Source organism: Macaca mulatta, chromosome 1 (genome assembly GCF_049350105.2).
Source record: "Macaca mulatta isolate MMU2019108-1 chromosome 1, T2T-MMU8v2.0, whole genome shotgun sequence".
NCBI classification, from domain to species: domain Eukaryota; kingdom Metazoa; phylum Chordata; class Mammalia; order Primates; family Cercopithecidae; genus Macaca; species Macaca mulatta.
Window position 1 is genome coordinate 199670504 of NC_133406.1, and position 23779 is coordinate 199694282.

Here is a 23779-nt window from a genome sequence, read left to right on the forward strand (position 1 = left end):
TTTTCCTCGTAAAGGGCTTTCACCTCCTTGGTTCATTTTATTCCTAGGTATTTTAATTTTTCAGTAGCTATTGTAAATGGGATTGCTTTCTTGATTTCTTTTTCAACTATTTCATTATTGGTATATAGAAATGCGACTGATTTTTGTATGTTGATTTTGTATCCTACAACTTTAATGAATTTGTTTATCAGATCTAAGAGGTTTTTGTTTGCATCTTTAGGTTTTGTTTTGTTTTGTTTTGTTTTTTAAGATGAAGTCTCACTCCATCACCCAGATTGGAGTGGAATGGCATAATTATAGCTCACTGCAGCCTCAAACTCCTGGGATCATGTGATCCTCCCATCTCAGACCTCAGACTACAGATTACAGAGATTTGAAACTTAGGATTTTCTTTGTGCTAATGTATGATGAGTTTTGTGAATGTTTCATGTTCACTAATATCAGAGTGTAGTATCCTGTATATCCATAAGATCAATGTAACATGATTATTTTGCTTAGATATTCTAAACCCTTACTTATCTTTTGTCCACTTGACCTGTCTTATTCTGGGAGTGGTGTCTTAAAGTATTGTATTAGTCATATGTTTCTTTTTCTCCTTGCATCTCTTATACTTTCTACTGTAAGTGATACAATTGTCTTAGTACAGAAGCATTTATAACTAAACATGGCAAAGGTATCATGATTAGGTAGAAGAATATCCTTATTCTAAACAGATGCGTGTTGAAGGAATAGCAGGCCCCAAAAATGAAGCACGGAGAAATTTTTCAAAGTAACATAACAATTTAGTTTCTGAAACAGAACAGTTTACTGTGTTCTGGGCCACTGTTATTTGTATTTTCCCACGGTTCATTGGAATATGAATGCTAGGGATTTGTTTTGTTCCTTCCTTCCCTGAGTTCTTCTCATCTTTTGGATTGGGATCTTCCAGAATGCTAGCTTTACATGTTAGTTTGCCTGAGACCCCAGCTGCCTCTCAAATACATTTGACTTTATTTAATTTGTTTTTAGTGATACAAATTATCAAAATACCAAAGACAACTGTCATATGTTTTCATGGAAACAGCTATAAGCTTTCATTCCTTGTGTCTTATTCCTTAAGAAAGTATTTGTGATTACCTTCCCTGTTTCTGGACGAAATTTAGGCTGATTTTACACACTGACTTTACACATTGTCCTGTTTTTTAGAGGCTGGAGAACCTGCCCTTTAACACCTATGCCATACCTGCTTCCTCTGCACTACCACCAATTTGATATGTTTTAACAAACTCCTATGTGCCTGGTATAACTTAGGGTGCTAGGATATATGCTATGTAACTTTGAGCATAGGCTCCCTTTAGGATATTAACATAAACAAGGGAATGGTATCAGCAAAATGTAAGTCAAAATCAAATCCTAGGGACCTTCAGCTGGTCATCAAAAACTAAATACTGGAGAGTAGAATCAGAGAGCAAGCCAAGTTCATGAAGCAGACATTAGCAAGGCCTAGAGCCCAAGAATCAGTCTGAGATGAGAACCACCAAGGGCTAGTGACAAATTTCAGGGAGCATATAAAGCATATGGAGGAAGTCCAGATGATGTTTCCCAGACATTGCCTTGCTAGTATAGGTCCAGTGAGCCTGCTATTACAGGTTTGAACCATGTGGCAATATTCCTAACACTGAATAAACATGTTCTGGTTAAATTTTATAGCTAGTTGGAGAGATAAGGCTTGCTATACTGAAAATAGAGTTTTTGTGTGGACATCTTTGGAATGGCCATTCTTCCTGCTAAACACAGTAAAACTTCTAAAAATAACTCATCTGTTGTCACTATTTCTGTTTCTGTCTTCCATTCTATTATTTTCTCAGCTTTCTTGAGTTATTCTTCAACCCCCACTGTTCCAGTGAAGCTGCTCTTAGTAAGAACACATTTGACTTTCCTGTTGACAGAAATTTTCTGCCTTCATCTTGCTCAGCCTCTCGGTAACTTTTCAGTACAACTGATCACTATTTCCTTCTTAAAACATCACCACCTCTTGGCTTCTAGAACATGACAGTTTCTACATTTTCAATTCTTAACTCTGTCTCCTCTGGCTGGCGTTCTCCACTTCTCAGCCTCTAGTTGTTGGAGTGCTCCAGGGCTGAGTCCCAGGCCTTCTCCTATTCTACTGTACACAGAGTTTCTCTAAGTCTGGTGCTATGTCTTTATATACTGTCTACATACTAATGACTACCAGGATTATATCTCTATCCTTGAACTTTCTGTGGAACTCTGGACTCATTTATTTGACTACCTGTCATCTCTAGATATCTAAAGGTCATTTAGAACATAAGATAGCTAAAATAGATTTTTGATTCCTAAACTGCCTCCTCCAAAACCTATAGTTCTTGTCATTTTCCCTGTCATAGTAATGACCAAAACCTAAAATTCACCCTGAATTGCACTTTCCCTCCCTCTCTTTCATCTAGGTTTGCAGTGCCATCAGCTCTGCTTATAAAATGTGCCTTGTATTCATCTACTTCTTTGTACCCTCATGGCTATCATCACTTTAATCTCAGCCCACCATCATCTCTTGGATGGACTTCTACAGTTAGCTTTTTAACTGATGTCTCTGCTTCCATTCTTACCTCTCTATTATCCATTCTTCATCCACAGAGTATCTAGGCTGATATTTTTCAATAGTAATTAGAGCATTTCTTTACCATGACACAGAAGGCCCTGCATGATCTGACCGCATCTACTTTTCTGATTCTATCTTTTACCATTATTTCCTTTATTTACCCAGATGCAATCTCTCTGGCTTTCTGTTTCTTAAACAAGTCAAGTTCATTATTTCCTTAAGACCTTTATACCTGCTATTTCCTCTGCCTGGAGTACTCTGCCCTAAATCCTCACGTGCCTGATTCCTGCTTATCAAGCCAGCCCCAGCCCAGCAGAAACTTTTATTTCCACTGAAAATTAATATTGAACTGTAGTGTATGCAGTAGGACCTACCACATAATATATGCTCAGTACAGAATGATTGTTGGATGAATGAGTAAACAAATGAGTGAATGAATGAATCTTGAATTAGTAAGAGAAAAGCTGTATGTTATGATGGAAAGAGCAAAGACTTTGGAGTAAGACATCCTAGATGTATATTCCAGCCCTGCCTCTTTACTATGTGACTGTGGCCAACTTACTCAAATTCCCATTTCCTCATCTGTTAAATAGAGATAATACATGCTTCATAGGCATGACTTAAACCATTCCCTTAGCTGCCAATATAAACTGCTTTTTATGCAACCTAGTACATTTTAGTGGCAGTGATGATTATCCATACTGCCGTTGCATGTAGTATGACACTTCTTTCATAGAAGGTGCCCAGTAAATGTCAGTTCCTTTTAAGCAAAATTAACTCCATCACTGGGGACACCTATGTGCAAACTATCTTCTCCCTTCATTCTTGGTCTTAACAGTTGATATCTTCCTTTTCGTGGCCTTATTGGTCACTGTATGGCCAAGGCAATAAGGATTAGATAAATACATAAATGCACAAATCAGAAGAAATTTGTCAGGGGTGGGAGACCAGTTCTACACATCTTTCTGTGCTACTATCTGCCTTAGATGTGCTTCTGCCTTTACAATGGACCTCACCATTACCTTTTCCATCTATAGGGCTGTAGGATCCACTTTGTGTATCGCGGCAGTGTTTGTGTGTTAGAGCTAAAAAATTCCTTAAATATCATGTGGACTCTTCTCAAGCTGGCTATAGCATTTCTTTCTAACCCCACTTGCTTCTCCTTATGGACTGAAACCACACAGCACTATCCACAAGTCCTCATATAACCATACTTTTTGCAACTCCATGCCTCTCTCCATGCTGCCTCCTCTGTCTAAAGTACCATTACCTACCCTCTATCCTTGTCCTCTTCCTAATGAAAAGCCTATTTATTCTTCAAAGATTAGTTAAAATGCCACTTACTCTGGAATCTTCCCTGATAAGTCCCACTTGCCTATCTCCCTTATCCCTTCTCCTTCCCTTGCGGAGTTAGTCGTTCCCTCCTCTGGGTTCTGGGTTCTTATAACCTCCTCTGGGTTCTTATATGCACATTTGGGCACTATGCCCAATGAATCTTTTTAAAGGGTTTTTGTTTTGACATAATTTCAGCTTTACAGAAAAGTTGCAACAGTAATATAAAGAATTCCCTGGCCCGGCATGGTGGCTCACCACCTATAATCCCAGCACTTTGGGAGGCCACGGCAGGCAGATCACTTGAGCTCAGGAGTTCAGAACCAGCCTGAGAAACATGGTGAAACCCATCTCTACAAAAAATGCAAAAATTAGCTGGGCATGGTGGCATGCACCTGTAGTCCCAGCTACTTGGGAGGCTGAGGTAGGAGGCAGAGGTTGCAGTGAGCTGAGATTGTGCCACTCTACTCCAGCCTGGGCAACAGAGCCAGACCCTGTCTCCAAAAAAAAAAACAAAAAAACAACAAAACACACACACACACACAATTTGCATTTTTTAAACATAATATCCCTTTACTACTAAAGACTTTAGTATTTCTTATTTTTCTTTGTGGTGGTGGTGGTGGTGGTGTTGTGACAGAATTTCACTCTTGTTGCCCAGGCTGGGGTGCAGTGGCATGATCTCAGCTCACTGCATCCTCCTCCACTTCCTGGGTTCAAGCGATTCTCCTGTCTCAGCCTCCTGAGTAGCTGGGATTACAGAAGCCTGCCACCACACCCAGCTAATTTTTGTATTTTTAGTAGAGATGGAGTTTCGCCATGTTGGTCAGGCTGGTCTCAAACTCCTGACCTCAGGTAATCCACCCACCTCAGCCTCCTTAAGTGCTGGGATTACAGATGTGAGCCACCATAGCCAGCCGACTTTAGTATGTATTTCTAAAAACCAGGGCCTTCTCTTACAGGCATAGTACTATTTTCAAAATCAGAAAATTGGGCCAGGTGCAGTGGCTCACGCCTGTAATCCTAGCACTTCTAGAGGCCGAGGCAGGAGGATCACTTGAGCCCAGGAGTTCAAAACCAGCCTGGAAAATATAGTGAGACCCCATGTTAAAAAATAATAATTTTAAAAATCGAAAGAGTAATATTTATATAATATGAAAACCTATTCTGTATACCTTACACAGTTATTAAAACCAGAAAATTAATATTGATATTTTACCAGGGGCTAATCTATGAAACTTACTTGTATTTTGCCAATTGACCCAATAATATCTTTTAGGAAAAGAAAATTCTGCATCACAAGTTGCATTTAATCATCATATCTCTTTAGTCTCCTTTAGTCTGAAATCATTCTTCTGTTTTTCCTTATGTTTGATAACTTTAATATATCTTTATAAATATTTGTCCAGTTATAGATTAGCTCTCAATCTGGGTTTGTCTGATGTTATGTTATTATTTGATTCAGGTGGTACAGGTTATGACGTTCTTCTCAAAGCATCATATTGGAGGTACATGATACCTACTTGTCTCATTACTGCAGATAGTAACCTTAATTACTTGGTTCAGGCTGTGTGTGTCAGGTGTCTTCACTGTAGTGTTACTATTTTTTTCTTTGTCATTAATTATCTTGTGGAGAACTTTGAAACTATAAATGTCCTGTTTCTCATCAAACTCTGACCCAGTAGTTTCACCATTCTTTGATGAGGCTTGCCTGCATCAGTTATTGACAAATTATTTCCTAATGTCCTCATTCCTTACATGTTCATTAGTTGGAATTCTACTGTAAGCAAGAGATTTCTCTTCTTCCCTGTTTATTCACTCAGTTACATGAGTATGGACTCATGGATTCTTATTTTATTAAGTGAGTTATAATTTGTTTCTGTCATTATTTTTCTGCTCAAATTGTCCAAGATTTGGATAGTAGAAGCTTCTTAAAATTGGCTTCTGCATCCTTTTGACATAGCCTCATTGCTCTTTGAGTATCCCATTACTTTCTGACCAGGGTGTTCTAGGCTTATCTTGTACCTTTCCTACCCCAGTCCATACCCACTGAATCATGATTGATTTTACAAATATCTACCCCCAACCTTCTCAAGATTGTATTCCTCTAGGGCAAGAATCATGTTGAGGTTTTTTTCACTTTAGACACTTGGCAAACCTTGATGCTTAGCATTTATTTAATCTTAAATTGATGTAGTCAGATTAATTAACACATAAATTGCCACTTCCTGGGCTCCTGCCAATCCAGAAAGGTTTATTCCTTCCACCTAGGCTATTTGCTAGAGTGTGTACAATGAAGACTCCAAAGACTAGAATCATGCCTGGCTCTGCCACTTTTACTTCTCTCAGTCTCACTTTCCTCATTTGTCAAAGGACGTGATAAATGTCACCCTTCACAAGATTGTCCTGAAAGTCAAATGAAACCACAGATGTACAAGAATTTTGTCTAAAGTATTTTTATTGATTAAGGGTCTAATCCTGTCAACCTCAGTAGCATCGAAATGTGTTGGACAATATTCCTATCCTTCATCTTTCTCTTAAGTAAGGCAGTCATTAACTTAATTATTTACATTTGGAAAAATAAGAAAAGATTGTGTTTAAATAACAAACTCAGGGTCACATCATAAGAGTCTGAATTAAAATTAGATCCCTGGTCTCCTGACATCACCCCAGTTTTTTTTTCCAACTAGGATAATTAGATTAGATTGTGGCAGGGCAGGGCTTCCTGATAAAAAGAACGTCCAAATCCTGGAGTCCCTCAGGATAGCTTAAGAAAATCCATTTATTAAAGCAGCTTTTAAATTAGCATGAAGTCTAATCTCAGTGCTAGCTACTCACACATGACATTTGTAAGCTGATTTTTTAGAACTGTTCAGTATAATTGGTTGGTTTCTTCTGTCCAGATCTTTCAAGCCAGAGAGGGCAACCTCTTCGCCAGTTGGCACTGTGGAGTTTTATGTCTAGCCTTAAGGAAAAAGAGAAGAAAAACTATTTTCTGACTGTTAAACGACTCAAGTAAAGCATTGTTCTGTTCTTCTCTTATATCTGACTGGGTAAGAATTTAGTGCCTTGTCGTGTGATGGCAGGAATTCCAAAGTGAATCACTTATCTCCCTACCCAGCTTAGATCTGTGGTAGGTTACTAGAGAAATATGGGCAGTCTTGGGGTTTATAATAATCAACTTAAAGTAAAACCATTCAGCATCTTAGGCTTGGGTGTGGAATAGGTAAAGAGTTGAATTTCTAAAAAATACAAAAAACTAGCTGGGTGAGGTGGCGGGCGCCTGTAGTCCCAGCTACTTGGGAGGCTGAGGCAGGAGAATGGCGTTAACCCTGGAGGCAGAGCTTGCAGTGAGCTGAGATCCGACCACTGCACTCCAGCCTGGGCGACAGAGCGAGACTCCGTCTCAAAAAAAAAAAAAAGAGTTGACTTTAACGAGGGTTGGGGTTTTTTCTAGGCAAGTGTGTTGGAAAAAGAGAAGGACAAGGAAGTGATTATAATTGTAGGTCAGTGGTTCTCAAACCTTCTAGTCTCAGGAAGCTTTTATGTCTTTAAAGACTTCAAAGAGCTTTTATTTATGTGGGATATATATATATATATATGTATATATTTATCTCACCATATTGGAAAATAAAACTTAGAGTCAGGCATAGTGGTTCATACCTGTAATTGTAGCACTTTGGGAGACCAAGTTGGGAGAATCACTTGAAGCCAAGAGTTTAAGACCACCCTGGGCAACATAGCAAGACCCCATCTCTCCAAAAAAACTGAAAATCAGCCAAGAATGGTGGGGGATGCTTGTAGTCCAACTATTTGGGAAGCTGATGCAGGAGGATCACTTGAGCCCAGGAAGTCAAGATTTCACCGAGCTATGATCATGCTACTGCACTCTAGCCTAGGCAACAGAACAAGACCCCCAACTCAAAAATAAAAACAAAAATTTAGAACTTTTTAGAGCAGGAATATACAAGCATTCATTCCATGGAAACAAGGCAAATATCCATTGTCAGATAAATGGATTAAGAAAATGTGGCATATATATACAATGGAATGTTACTTAGCCTTATTAAAGAAAGAAATCCTATCATTTGTGACAACATGGATGAACCTGGAAAATAAGCCAGTCAAAAAAAAAAAACACTGCATGATTCCACTTAACATGAGCTATCTAAAATGGTCAAATTCATAGAAGCAGAGAATAGAATGGTGGTTGCCGTGAGTGGAGGCAGGGTGGATAGGAAGTTGTTAATGGATATAAAGTTTCAGTTTTGCAAGGTGAGTAATTTCTAGAGATCTGCTGTACAACATAGTGCCTATAGTTAACAATATGATATTGTCCATGTAAATTGTTGTCAAGAGAGCAGATGTCCCGTGAAGTATTCTTACCCCACACACACCAAAAAAAAAAAAAAAAACCACAGTGGAACGCTTTGCATATGTCCAAACTCGTCAAATTGTATACATTAAATATATGCCTGTTTAGGTACCAACAAAGTGTGCAGGCTGGGTGAGGTGGCTCATGCCTGTAATCCTCACACTTTGGGAGACCAAGGTGGGAGGATCACTTGAGGCCAGGAGTTTGAGACCAGCCTTAACAACATAGTGAGACCCTGTAAATTAGCCTGGCATGGTGGCATGCAACTGTAGTCCCAGCTACTCGGGATGCTGAGTCAGGAGGTTCATTTGAGCCCAGGAGGTTCACTTGAGCCAGGAGGTTGAGGCTGCAATGAGCTGTGATCACACCACTACACTCTAGCCCGGATGACAGAGCAAGACCCTGTCTCAAAGTATGCAAAAAACTTTTTTGTAAAAAAAAAAAAAAAAAGTAGTAATGAATAAGTATATTTCAAGTAATAAATATATATACAAGTGTACATCCCATTATTTGTTAGAGTGATGCCATTACATGTAGCTTCTGGAAAACTCCACTATAAGAGAATGAATGTGGAAAAGGCAAACAATGTTCTATTATCATTAGGTGTATAGTTTTGACCTTACAGACCCTGAGAAGGACTTTGAGGACCCCCAGGAGTACCCAGAACACACTCTGAGAGCAGGTTACTATATAACATTTTAAAAATCTTTTGTTTTTTTTTGAGACAGAGTCCTGCTCTGTCACCCAGGCTGGAGTGCAGTGGCACGACCTCGGCTCACTGCAACTTCCACCTCCCAGTTTCAAGCAATTCTCTTGTCTCAGCCTCCCAAGTAGCTAGGACTACAAGCACTTGCCACCACACCCGGCTAATTTTTGTATTTTTAGTAGAGATGGGGTTTCACTATATTGGTCAGGCTGGTCTCGAACTCCTGGCCTCAGGAGATAGACCCACCTCGGCCTCCCAAAGTGCTCAGATTACAGATGTGAGCCACCACGCCCAGCCATTAAAAATCTATTTTATCAACAGTGAACATATGGGTCATTCCAAGTTTCCAGTTACTACAAATAACATTGCTATGAGCATTCTTTTACACATACTGTGGTGTACATGTGCAAGAATTTCTTTGGAGTTTACACCTAAGATTGGAATTACTAAGTCATAGGGTGTATACATCTTCAGATTTATTAGATAATGTGTGAGAGTCTTTCTGAACTCAAACACTTGGACATCACATATTACCTAATACTATTCAGATTTTGCCAATTATTCTAATTTCAAAGTAATTTTTTTTTAACTTCAGACTCCAATACAGATTATATGTTGCATTAGTTGTGTTATTTTAGTCTTCTGAATCTGGAAAGTTCCTCTTTTTTATTTTTCATGATACTGACACTTTCGAAGCACAACAGGCCAGTTGTTATATTAAATGTGCCTGAATTTTGGTTTGTCTGATTCAGGATTATTGATTTTTGACAGAGGTATGACATAACTAATATGGTATTCTCAGCTGGGCATGGTGGCTTATGCCTGTAATCTTAGCACTTTGGGAGACCGAGGCAGGAGGAGGATTGCTTGAATCCAGGAATTTAAGACCAGCCTGGGCAACAAAGCGAGACCCCCATCTCTGGGGAAAAAAAAAAAAAATTTAATTAGCTAGGCATAGTGGCACACAGTCGTAGTGCCTGCTGCTTGGGAGGCTGAGGCAGGAGCATTGCTTGAACCCAAGAGTTCAGAAGTTGCAGTGAGCTATGTTCTTGCCAGTACACTCTAGCCTGGGCAACACTGCAAGACCTTGTCTCCAAAAAAAAAGTTTTTAATTAAAAAGCTATGCTATTCTTGGTATATCACATCAGGAGGTACATGTCAGTATGTCCCATTTTGGGTAATGTTACCTTTGATCATTTAGTTGAAATGCTGCCTTTCCACCTTTCTTCAAACACTTTTTTCACTTGACTTCGAGGATCTCATACTCTTTTTTTCTTCTGGATTTATGAGCCACCTTTTAGTCTCCTTTACTGAATCATCCTCTTCTCTACAACTTCTGAATGGTAAGACATCTCAAGAACAACTTTTTTCTTGACTATGTCCTCAAACTCCAGGAGCTCTCATCTAGCCTGATGGCTTTACATACCAGTTATATACTGATAATTCTCTGTTTGTCTTCAGTCCCAGCTTCTCCCTTGAATTCCAGGCTCATATATACAGCTGCCTAATTAACATCTCCATATTTGATATCTGATATGTTTTGGCTTTGTGTTCGCACCCAAATCTCATCTCAAATTGTAATCCCCACATGTCGAGAGAGACCTGGTGGTGGAGGGGGGATCATGGTGGGCAGGAGGCAGGACTAGATTGCACTTCAACCCAGATGGACAGAGCAGCATATGGAGGCTCGCATCATGAATTTTTGCTCCAGAACAACTGCAATAATAAATCAGAAACCTGTGAGAGGACCCACAGATGCACTGAAGGAAACGGATTGCTCCTGCAGGACCTGGGAGACAACCCAAATACTGTGCTGGTATCCATGGCTGACGGACCCTCAGATGGTTCTCATTACTGGACTGTGCAGACAATGCCCAGTACCAGCCCAGAGCCCGGTAGACTTGCTGGGTGACTAGATCTAGAAGAGAGACAATAATCACTACAGCTTGGCTCTCAGGAAGCCACATACATAGGAAAAGGGGGGTATTACTACATACAAGGGAACACCCCATGGGACAAAATAATCTGAACAACAGTCTTTAGCCCTAGACCTTCCCTCTAACAGCCTACCCAAATGAGAAGGAACCAGAAAACCAACTCTGGTAATTTGACAAAACAAGGTTCTTTAACACCCCCAAAAAATCACACTAGCTCACCAGCAATGGACCCAAACCAAGAAGAAATCCCTGATTTACCTGAAAAAGAATCCGGGAGGTTAGTTATTAAGATAATCAGGGAGGCACCAGAGAAAGGCAAAGCCCAATACAAGGAAATCCAAAAAATGATACAAAAAGTGAAGGGATAAATATTCAAGGAAATAGATAAAGAAAAAACAATCAAAACTTGGGTAAGCAATGGACACACTTATAGAAATGCAAAATGCTCTGGGAAGTCTCAGCAATAGAATTGAACAAGTAGAAGAAAGAAATTTAGAGCTCAAAGACAAGGTCTTCGAATTCACCCGGTCCAACAAAGAGAAAAAAGAAAATATGAACAAGGCCTCCAAGAAGTCTAGGATTATGTTAAATGACCAAACCTAAGAATAATTGGAGTTCCTGGGGAAGAAGAGAAATCTAAAATTTTGGAAAACATATTTGGGGGAATAATCAAGGAAAACTTTTCCAGCCTTGCTAGAGACTTAGGCAGCCAAGTACAAGAAGCACAAAGAACACCTTGGAAATTCATCGCAAAACGATCATCACCTACGCACATTGTCATCATGTTATCTACAGTTAGGATGAAGGAAAGAATCTTAAAAGCTGTGAAACAAAAGCACCAGGTAACCTATAAAGGAGAACCTATCAGATTAACAGCAGATTTCTCAGCAGAAACCCTACAAGTTGGAAGGGATTGGGGCCCTATCTTCAGCCTCCTCAAACAAAACAATTATCAGCCAAGAACTGTGTATCCAGTGAAACTAAGCTTCATATATGAAGGAAAGATGCAGTCTTTTTCAGACAAACAAATGCTGAGAGAATTTGCCACTACCAAGCCACCACTACAAGAATGCTAAAAGGAGCTCTAAATCTTGAAACAAATCCTGGAAACACATCAAAACAACCTCTTTAAAGCACAAATCTCACAGGACCTATAAAACAAAAATACAATTTAAAAAATAAAAACAAAACAACTAAGGTATACAGGCAACAAATAGCACTATCAATGGAATAGTACCTCACATTTCAATACTAACATTGAATGTAAATGGCCTAAATGCTCTACTTAAAATATACAGAATTGCAGAATGGATAAGAATTCACCAACCAAACATCTGCTGCCCTCAAGAGACCCACCTAACACATAAGGACTTGAACAAACTTAAGGTAAAAGGGTTGTAAAAGACATTTCATGCAAATGGACATCAAAAGCAAGCAGGAGTAGCTATTCTTATATCAGACAAAACAAACTTTAAAGCAACAGCAGTTAAAAAAGACAAAGAGGGACATTATATAATGATAAAAGGCCTTGTCCAACAGGAAAATATCATAATCCTAAACACACATGTACCTAACACTTGGAGCTTCCAAGTTTATAAAACAATTACTAATTAATATGGTTTGGCTATATCCTCCACCCAAATCTCATCTTTAATTATACTCCCATAACTCCCACATGTTGTGGGAGGGACCTAGTGGGAGATAATTTGAATCATGGGGTGGTTCCGCCATATTGTTCTCATGGTAGTGAACAAGTCTCACAAGAGCTGATGATTTTATCAGCGGTTTCCACTTTTGCATCTTCCTTATTTTCTCTTGCTGCTGCCATGTAATAAGTGCCTTTCGCTTCCCACCATGATTCTGAGGCCTCCCCAGCCATGTGGAACTGTCAGTGCCGGTAAACCTCTTTTTCTTCCCAGTCTCGGGTATGTCTTTATCACCACTGTCAAGATGGACTAATACAGTAAATTGGCACCGGTAGTGTGGGGTGCTGCTGAAAAGATACCCAAAAATATGGAAGCAACTTTGGAACTGGGTAACAGGCAGCAGTTGGAACAGTTTGAAGGGCTCAGAAGAAGACAGGAAAATGTGGGGAATTTTGGAACTTCCTAGAAACTTGTTAAATGGCTTTGACCAAAAACCTGATAGCAATATGGACAATAAGGTCCAGGCTGAGGTGGTCTCAGATAAAAATGAGAAACTTGTTGGGAACTGGAGCAAAGGTGACTCTTGTTATGTTTTAGCAAAGAGACTGGCAGCAATTTGCCCCTGCCCTAGAGATTTGTGGAAATTTGAACTTGAGAGAGATGATTTAGGGTATCTGGTGGAAAAATTTCTAAGCGGCAAAGCAAGAGGTGACCTGGAGGCTGGGCGCAGTGGCTTATGCCTGTAATCCCAGCACTATGGGGAGGCTGAGACGGGCGGACCACAAGGTCAGGGGTTTGAGACCAGCTTGGCCAATATGGTGGTCTCAGATATGGTGAAACCCTGTCTCTAATAAAAATACAAAGCTGGGCGTGGTGGCACGTGCCTGTAGTCCCAGCTACTTGGGAGGCTGAGGCAGGAGAATCACTTGAACCCAGGAGGCAGAGGTTGCAGTGATCCAAGATCATGCCATTGCAATCCAGCCCCGGGTGACAGAGCAAGACTCTGTCTCAAAAAAAAAAAAAAAAAAAAAAAAGAGGTGACGGGTGCTGTTAAAGGCATTCCACTTTATAAAGGAAGAAGAGCATAAAAGTTTGGAAAATTTGCAGCTTGACAATGTGATAGAAAAGAAAAACCCATTTTCAAGGAGAAATTCAAGCTTGCTGCAGAAATTTGCATAAGTAACGAGAAGCCAAATGTTAATCCCCAAGACAATGGGGAAAATGTCTCCAGGCCATGTCAGAGGTCTTTAAAACAGCCCCTCCCATCCTAGCCCCTCCCCTCCCTTCATCCCAGTCCCTCCCCTCCCTTCATCCCAGCCCCTCCCCTTCACAGGCCCAGAGGCCTAGGAGAAAATGGTTTCCTGGCCCAAGCCCAGGGTCCCCATGCTGTGTGCAGCCTAGGGACTTGGTGCCCTGTGTTAGCTGCTCCAGCCATGGCTGAAAGGAGCCAATGTAGAGCTCAAGCCATGACTTCAGAAGTGCAAGCCCCAAGCTTTGGCAGCTTCCACATGGTGTTGAGCCTGCAAGTACAGAAAAGTCAAGAATCGGGGTATGGGAACCTCCACCTAGATTTCAGAAGATGTGTGGAAACACCTGAATGCCCACACAGAAGTTTGCTGCAGGGGTGGGGCACTCATAGATAACTTCTGCTAGAGAAGTGCAGAAGAGAAATGTGGGGTCAGAGCTGCCACAGAGTCCCTACTGGGGTACTGCCTAGTGGAGCTGTGAGAAGAGGGCCACTGTCCTCCAGACTCCAGAATGGTAGATCCACCGACAGCTCACACCGTTTGCCTGGAAAAGACACAGACACTCAATGCCAGCCCATGAACGCAGCTGGGAGGGAGGCTGTACCCTGCAAAACTACAGAGGTGGAGCTGCTCAAGACCATGGGAACCCACCTCTTGCATCAGCATGACCTGGATGTGAGACCTGGAGTCAAAGGGGATCATTTTGGAGCTTTAAAATTTGACTGCCCTGCTGGATTTCAGACTTGCATTGGCCCCGTAACCCCTTTGTTTTGGTCAGTTTCTCCCATTTGTAATGGCTGTGTTTATCCAATACCTGTACCCCATTGTATCTAGGAAGTAACTAGCTTGCTGTTGATTTTATAGGCTCATAGGTGGAATGGACTTGCCTTGTCTCAGATGAGACTTTGGACTGTGGACTTTTGGGTTAATGCTGAAATGAGATAAGCCTTTGGGGGATTGTTGGGAAGGCATGATTGGTTTTGAAATGTGAGGACATGAGATTTGGAGGGCCTCGGGTGGGATGATATAGTTTGGATCTGTGTCCCCACCCAAATCTCATCCTGAATTGTACTCCCATAATTCCCGTGTATTGTGGGAGGGGCCCAGTGGGAGATAATTTGAATAATGGGGGCGGTTTCCCCATACTGTTCTTGTGGTAGTGAATAAGTCTCACAAGATCTAATGGTTTTATCAGAGGTTTTCGCTTTTGCATCTTCCTTATTTTCTCTTGCGCCACCATGTAAGAAGTGCCTTTTGCCTCCACCACGATTCTGAGGCCTCCCCAGCCATGAGGATCTGTGAGTCCAATTAAACCTCTTTATCTTCCCAGTCTTGGGTATGTCTTTATCAGCAGCGTGAAAACAGCCTAATACTAATAGACCTAAGAAATAAGATAGACAGCAACACAGTAATAGTGGGGGACTTCAGTACTCCACTGACAGCACTAGATGGGTCATCAAGACAGAAAGTCAAGAAAGAAACAATGGATTTAAACTATACCCTGAAACAAATGGATTTAACAAATATATATGGAACATTCCATCCAATAGCCACAGAATACAGCACATGGAACTTTCTCCAAGATAGAGCATATGGGAAGCCACAAAACGAGCCTCAATAAATTTAAGAAAATTGAAATTATATCAAGCACTCTCGCAGACCACAGTTAAATAAAACAGGAAATCAATTCCAAAAGGAACCTTCAAAACCACACAAATACATGGAAATTCAATAACCTGCTCTTGAATGATCATTGAGTTAAAAATGAAATCAAGATGAAAATTAAATAATTCTTCGAACTGAATGACAATAGTGACACAACCTGTCAAAACCTCTGGACACAGCAAAGGTGATGCTAAGAGGAAAGTTCATAGCCCTAAACGCCTACAGCAAAAAGTCTGAAAGAGCACAGACAATCTAAGGTCATACCTCAAGGAACTAGAGAAACAAGAACAAACCCAAACCCAGCAGAAGAAAGGAAATAACCAAGATCAGAGCAGAACTAAATCAAGTTGAAACAAAATAAACTGTACAAAAGATAAATGAGCCCCTACCTCCCACCCGCCATGGCCACACCCTGCGTGCTCTGGTGGCCGCTGAGCCTGTGTCCGGGAAGGCCAAACTGACACACCCAGGGGAGGCGATCCTGGCAGTTGGCCTGGCGGGCGGCATTGACATCTGCATCACCTTCCCCACCAATACGTGAAGACGCAGCTGCATTTGGATGAACACTTGCACCTGCCACAGTACCGGGGCACTGGGGACTGCGTGCAGCAGATGGTCCACAGCCATGGTGCCCTGGGCCTATACTGTGGCCTCAGCTCCCACCTCTGCAGCTCCATCCCCAAGGCAGCCGTCAGGTTTGGAATGTTTGCGTTCCTCAGCAACCACATGCAGGATGCCCAGGGACAGCTGGACAGCACGCACGAGCTGCTCTGTGGCCCAGGAGCCAGCATGGCCAGGGGCCATGGAAGTCGTGTGCCCCACGGAGACCATCAAGGTGAAGTTCAACCACAACCAGACCTCCCCAAACCCCAAGTACACAGGATTCTTCCATGCGGTTAGGGAGATTGTGTGGGAACAAGGGCTGAAGGGAACGTACCAGGACCTCACAGCCACCATGCTGAAGCAGGGCTCGAACCAGGCTATCTGCTTCTTTGTCATGATCTCCCTGTGCAACTGGTACCGAGGGAACAACCTCAACAAGCCCATGAACCTGCTGATCACTGGGGTCTTCAGAGCTATTGTGGGTGCAGCCAGTGTCTTTGGAAACACTCCTCTGGACGTGATTAAGACCCAGATGCAGGGCCTGGAGGTGCACAAATACTGGAACACATGGGACTGTGGCTTGCAGATCCTGAGGAAGGAGGGCTCAAGGCATTCTACAAGGGCACTGTTCCTGCCTGGGCTGGGTTGTCCTGAATGTGGCCATAGTGTTTATCATCTATGATGAGGTGGTAAAACTGCTCAACAAAGTGTGGAAGACATACTAAGCCTAGAGGCCCTCAAAGGAACCACCCCAGGCACCTCCAGAGTGCCCCACCACCCTTGTCTCACATGATTTCAGTGCAGTAGTGCCAAAAGGCCCCTTGCCATGTCCCTCAAGCTCTGTGGCCTGGTCTCTGCATCGTGGCTGTCAAATTCATGTGTTCCATAGTGCCGTGTCCTCCCTGTGGTCTCTGTGTGACACCACCACTGTGTCCCAATGTCTGGCCCAGCCATGGCTGGGTGTGCATCTGGCCTGTGACCCTGTGCCCACTTGTCCAGGTGCTTACTGTGAGCCCTGTGCCTGTGTTTCATGTTCTGTGTCATGTGACCATGTGGCCTAGGTCCTCAGCCCTATATCACTGGCCTGGTCCCAGTCCACTGCCTTTCACCCTGCCCCAGCATACCACAACTGCCTCCAGGCCTCTACCTGGCTTCACCGCATTCCAGGGGCTGCAGCCCCCGACTTCTCCCACTATTGGCCTTAACTGGCCCTTGGGGCCTCCCTCAGCCCAGGACAGGGTGGCATCCGCCACTCTCAGGACCACCCTGCCAAGGCAGAATAAACCAGATTGTGTTGCAAAAAAAAAAATAAATAAATGAAACAAAAAGCTGGTTGTTTGAAAAGATAAATAAAATTGATAGACCATTAGCAAGAAGAGAGAAAATCCAAATAAGTTCAGTAAGAAACAAAACGGGAGATATTACAGCTGACACCACAGAAATACAAAAGGTCATTCAAGGCTACTATGAACACCTTTACATACATAAACTAGAAAACCTAGAAGAGATGGATAAATTCCTGGGTAGATACAACCCTCCAAGCTTAAATCAGGAAGAATTAGGTACCCTGAACAGACCAGTAACAAGCAGCAAGATTAAAATGGTAATTTAAAAATTACCAGCCAAAAAAAGTCCACGACCAGACGGATTCACAGCAGAATTCTACCAGATGTTCAGAATTGGTGTGAATCCTGTTGACACTACTCCACAAGATAGAAAAAGAGGGAACCCTCCCTAATTCATTCTGTGAAGCCAAAATCATCCTAATACCAAAACCAGGAAAGGATATAACTAAAAAAGAAAACTACAGACCAACCAGTATCCCTGATGAACATAAATGCTAAAATTCTTAACAAAGCACTAGCTAACCAAATCCAACAACATATCAAAAAGATAGTCCACCATGATCAAGTAGGTTTCATAACATTAATGCAGGGATGGTTTAACATATGTGAGTCAATAAATGTGATACGCCACATAAACAGAATTAACAAAAATCACATGATCATCTCAATAGATGCAGGAAAAGCATTTGACAAATCTAGTATCTTTTTATGATTAAAACTCCCAGCAAAATTGGCATACAAGAGATGTATGTAATAAAAGCCATCTATTAAAAGCCCACAGCCAACATAATACTGAATAGGGAAAAGTTGAAAACATTCCCGCTGAGAACTGAAACAAGAAAAGGATGCCCACTCTCACCACTTCTCTTCAACATAGCACTGGAAGTCCTAGGCAGAGCAATCAGACAAGAGAAAGAAATAAAGGGCATCCATATCAGTAAAGAGGAAGTCAGACTGTCACTGTTTACTGACTATAGGATCGTTTACCTCAAAAACCCTAAAGACTCCTCCAGAAAGCTCCTACAACTGATAAAAGAATTCAGCAAAGTTTCCAGGTACAAAATTAATGTACACAAATCAGTAGCTCTTCTGTACACCAACAGCGACCAAGTTGAGAATCAAATCAAGTACTCAACCCCTTTTACAGTAGCTGCAAAATAAAATAAAATACTTAGGAATATACCTAACAAGGAGGTGAAAGACCTCTACAAGGAAAACTACAAAGCACTGCTGAAAGAAATCATTGACGACACAAATGGAAACACATCCCATGCTGATGGATGGGTAGAGTCAATATTGTGAAAATGACCATACTGCCAAAAGCAATCTACAAATACCCAATGCAATTCCCATCAAAATACCAACATCATTCTTCACAGAATTAGAAAAAACAATTCTAAAATTCATATGGAACCAAAAAAGAGCCCACATATCCAAGCAAGACTAAACAAAAAGAACAAATCTGGAGGCATTACATTACCTAATTTCAAACTATACTATAAGGCCATAGTCACCAAAACAGCATGGTACTGGTATAAAAATAGAGACCTAGACCAATGGAACAGAATAGGGAACCCAGAAATAAATCCAAATACTTAGAGCCAACTGATCTTTGACAAAGCAAACAAAAACATAAAGTGGGGAAAGGACACCCTTTTCAACATATGGTGCTGGGATAATTGGCTAGCCACATGTAGGAGAATGAAACCAGATCCTCATCTCTCACCTTATACAAAAATCAACTCAAAATGGATTAAGGACTTAAATCTAAGACCTGAAACTATGAAAATTTTAGAAGATAACATTCGAAAACCCCTTCTAGACATTGGCTTAGGCAGGAAGTTCATGACTAAGAACCAAAAGCCAATGCAATAAAAACAAAGATAAATTGCTGGGACTTCTTAAACTAACAAGCTTTTGCATGGCAAAAGGAACAGTCAGCAGAGTAAACAGACAACCCACAGAGTGGGAAAAAATCTTCACAATCTGTACATCTGACAGAGGACTAATATCCAAAATCCACAGTGAACTCAAATCAAAAAGAAAAAAGCAAACAATACCATCAAAAAGTGGGCTAAGGACATAAATACAAAATTCTCAAAAGAAGATATACAAATAGGCAACAAATACATGAAAAAATGTTCAACATCACTAATGATCAGGGAAATGCAAATCAAAACTACAATGTGATACCACCTTACTCCTACAAGAATGGCCATAATCAAAAAATAGTAGATGTTGGCATGGATGCAGTGAACAGGGAACACTTCTACACTGCTGGTGGGAATGTAAACTAGTACAACCACTATGGAAAACAGTGTGGAGATTCCTTAAAGAACTATAAGTAGAACTACCATTTAATGCAGCAATCCCACTACTGGATATCTACCCAGAGGAATAGAAGTCATTATACAAGAAAGATATTGGCACACACATGTTTATAGCAACACAGTTCAAAGTTGCAAAAACGTGGAACCAACCCAAATGCCCATCAATCAATGAGCGAATAAAGAAACTGTGATATAGGGCCGGGCGCCGTGGCTCACGCCTGTAATCCCAGCACTTGGGAGGCCGAGGCAGGTGGATCACGAGGTCAGGAGATCAAGACCATCCTGGCTAATATGGTGAAACCCCATCTCTACTAAAAATACAAAAAATTAGCCAGGCATGGTGGCACACACCTGTAGTCCCAGCTACTCGGGAGGCCGAGGCAGGAGAATCGCTTGAACCCAGGAGGTGGAGGTTGCCATGAGCCAAGATCACGCCACTGCACTCCAGCCTGGTGTCAGAGCAAGACTCTATCTGAAAAAAAAAAAAAAAAGAAACTGTGAGAGAGAGAGAGAGAGATATGATTGAATACTACTCAGCCATAAAATGGAATTAATGGCATTTGCAGAGACCTGGATGAGATTGGAGACTATTACTCTGAGTGGAGTAACTCAGGAATGGAAAACTAGACATCATTTCTCACTTATAAGTGGGAGCTAAGCTATGAGGATGCAAAGGCATAAGAATAACACAATGGACTTTGGAGACTCAGGGGTAAAGGGTGGGAAGAGGATGAGGGATAAAAGATTGTACAAATACAGTGCAGCATATACTGCTTCGGTAATGGTTGCACCAAAATATTGTAAATCACCACTAAAGAACTTACTTATGTAACCAAACACCACCTGTTCCCCAATAGCCTATAGAAATTAAAAAAAAAAAATTATTAAACATGTCTCAGAGAGCTACCCCATAGTCAAATTGTCAGAATCCAAGAACAAAGAGAAAACCTTGAAAACAGCAAGAGAAAAATGATCCATCATATAAATGAGATACTCAACATGACTACTGGCTTACTTATGATCAGAAACAAGACCAGAAGGCAGTGGGATGACATTCAAAGTACTAAAAGAAAACAAAAAACAAGAACAACAAAGAACACCAGTCAACAGAGAATTTTATATCCAACATATTCTCTCTCAAAGTACAGGTGAAAAAAGGCAAATGCAGGTAAAGACTGAAAGCATGTATTGCTAGCAGACTTTCCTAATACTAAAGTTCTTGAGGCTGAAAAGTGACACCAGATTGTAGCTTGAATGCACACAAAGAAATAATGAGCACTGATTTAAGGTCATCACATAGGTAAATAAAAGATAATATACATGTTTACACTTTTATTTTAACTGATTAAAGATAACTGCATAAAGCCATTTAAAAAAAGAGAGAGATCTGGTAGGAGGTAATTAGATCATGGGGGCAGTTCCCCCATGCTGGTCTCGTGATAGTGAGTTCTCACAAGATCTGATGGTTTTATAAGGGGCTCTTCCCCCTTCGCTCGCCACTCTCTCTCTCACCTACCGTAAGACATGCTTCTTCCCCTTCCACCATGATTGTAAGTTACTTGAGACCTCCCCAGCCCTGCAGAACTGTGAGTCAATTACGGAACTGTGAGTCAATTAAACCTCTTTATTAATTAACAAGTCTCAGGTATGTCTTTATAGCAGTGTGAAAATGGATTAATACCATATCTAACAAGTATCTCATAAGAAACATGTTTAAAAACTGAACTGTTGGTTCTCTTTCCCAATGTTTAACATCCCAGTAAATGGCATCATTTTCCTCCAAATTGCTTAAGCAAATAATATTGGATCATCTATGATGCCTCTCTTTCTTTTAAAAAAAATTTTTTTTAATACAAACAGGGTCTCACTGTCACCCAGGCTGTAATGCAGTGGTGTGATCACAGCTCGCTGCAGCCTTGAACTCCTGGGCTCAAGTGATCCTCCCACCTCAGCCTTCTGAGTAGCTGGGAACACAGGTTCATGCCACCACTTCTGGCTAATTAAAAAAAAAAAATTTCTAGAGACAGGATCTCGCTATGTTGCCCGAGCTGGTCTTGAACTCCTGGCCTCAAGTGATCCTCCTGCCTCCCAGGGTACTGGGATTACAGATGTGAGCCACCATGCCCAGCCCTCCTCTATTTCATTGGATATGATTTTATACTTTTGTGTTTTGTCTTTGCTAATTTTCTTTCACTGACATCCAGTCATGTCAGCTCTTTCTTCCAGTGTATTCTGAATCTAACTAATTCTCATCTTCTCCAATAATATTACTCTCTTCAAAGATTTCAGTTCATCACTATCTTTTGTCTTTTTTGTTTGTGTTTATTTTATATTGATATAAGAGGGTGCTGGATTCATTTCCAACACCCCCAGAAGACTCACTTATTCTCCCTTTTGGTTGAAACCCCACCTGCCCAACCCATCAAACTATCACTACAGATTAGTTTTTCTGTTTTCAGACTTCATATAAAGATAATTATAAAATACATACTCTGGCTTCTTTTGTCTAACATTATTTCTGTGAGATTCATATTGCTGCATACAATAATTGTTCTTTTTAATTTCTCTGTAATATTCCTGTTTATGAATATACCACATTTTAAAAATCTGTTGGGCCTTTAGGTTGTTTCTAGTTTTGCCTCTTATGAAAAATGCAATGGTGAATATTCTAGCACATGGCTTTTGGTGGTCATATCACTCACTTCTCTTGGATATATACTGAGATGTGGAATTGTTGGGTCATAGGATATACAGCTAAGCAATTTGTCAAAATGATTTACGTTCCCACCAGCAATGTTGAATTCTAGTTGCTTCACATCCTCACCAATATTGTCAGTCCTTTAAATTTTAGCAGTTTTGGTGGGATATAGTGTCCCATAGTTTTAATTTACATTTCTGTATTACTAATAGTATTCAACAACTTTTTGTATGCTTATTTGCCATTATACTCATTTTTGTGAAGTGCTTCATCAAGTCTTATCCATTTTTTAAATTGCCCAGTCTTCATTATTGATTTTTGGGCATTCTTTATATATTCTGGATATTATTTTTCTTATGTATGTGTTTTGTGTATCTTTTCCCACTTCTGGATTTTTTTCATTTTCTTAATATTGTCCTTTGATTAAGAGAAATATTTTGTTTTAATGAGGTCATATATATCAATCTTCAGTCTCTGATAATTAATGCTTTTTGTGTCCTGTTTTAATAAATCTTTGTCTGCCCCCATAGTTTTGAAGGTATTCTCATTTGTCTTCTTCTAGAAATTAGATGTTTTAGCCTTCACATTAATTTTCGTATCTGGTGTGAAACAGAATTCAAGTTTAATTTTTTTCCATATGGATACCTATTTGACTCACCACAATTTTATTGAAAAGACTATTTTTTCTCTCCACAGAATTGCAAGGGCACATTTATCATAAATCAGATGACTATATATGTGTAGTTAATTTTGGAACTCTCTATTTTGCTCTGTTGATTCATTCATCTACCCTTGCACCAATAATATATGTCTTTTTTTTTTTTTAAGACAGTCCTGTTCTGTCACGTACACTAGAGTGCAGTGACACCATCATGGCTCGATGCAGCCGTAACCTCCAGGGCTTAAGTAATCCTCCCACCTCAGCATCCAGAGTCACTGGGACTACAGGTGTGCGCCACCATGCCCAGCTAATTTTTTAAAAAAATTTTGTAGAGACTGGGTCATGCTATGTTGCAAGGCTGGTCTCAAACTCCTGGCCTCAAGCAGTCCTCCTGCCTCAGTCTCCCAGAGTGCTGGGGTTATAGGCATGAGACACCAAGCCCAACCAATAATATATGTGTAGATTACTGTAACTTTATAATGAATCTTGCAGTTTGATGATTCACATTCTCCAGCTTTGCTGTTATTCATGAAGATTGACTTTGCATTTCCTATTAAAATTTAGAATTAAATTGTCAATTTGTATACATACACCACACATTTTTTAGAAACTGCTGAGATTTTGATTGGAATTG

The 23779-nt window shown here is 40.7% G+C and overlaps 1 protein-coding gene and 1 pseudogene across 30 annotated transcripts in view; both read left to right on the plus strand.

Moving 5' to 3' along the window:
- SCMH1 (Scm polycomb group protein homolog 1) overlaps window positions 1–23779 on the plus strand; it is a 218755-nt gene that overhangs the window by 142112 nt on the left and 52864 nt on the right. The gene's annotated exons all lie outside the window — the stretch shown is intronic.
- Window positions 13472–17914, plus strand: LOC106998010 (tricarboxylate transport protein, mitochondrial pseudogene; annotated as a pseudogene). The gene has a single exon (XR_001444336.3). The product of XR_001444336.3 is annotated as a tricarboxylate transport protein, mitochondrial pseudogene (transcript).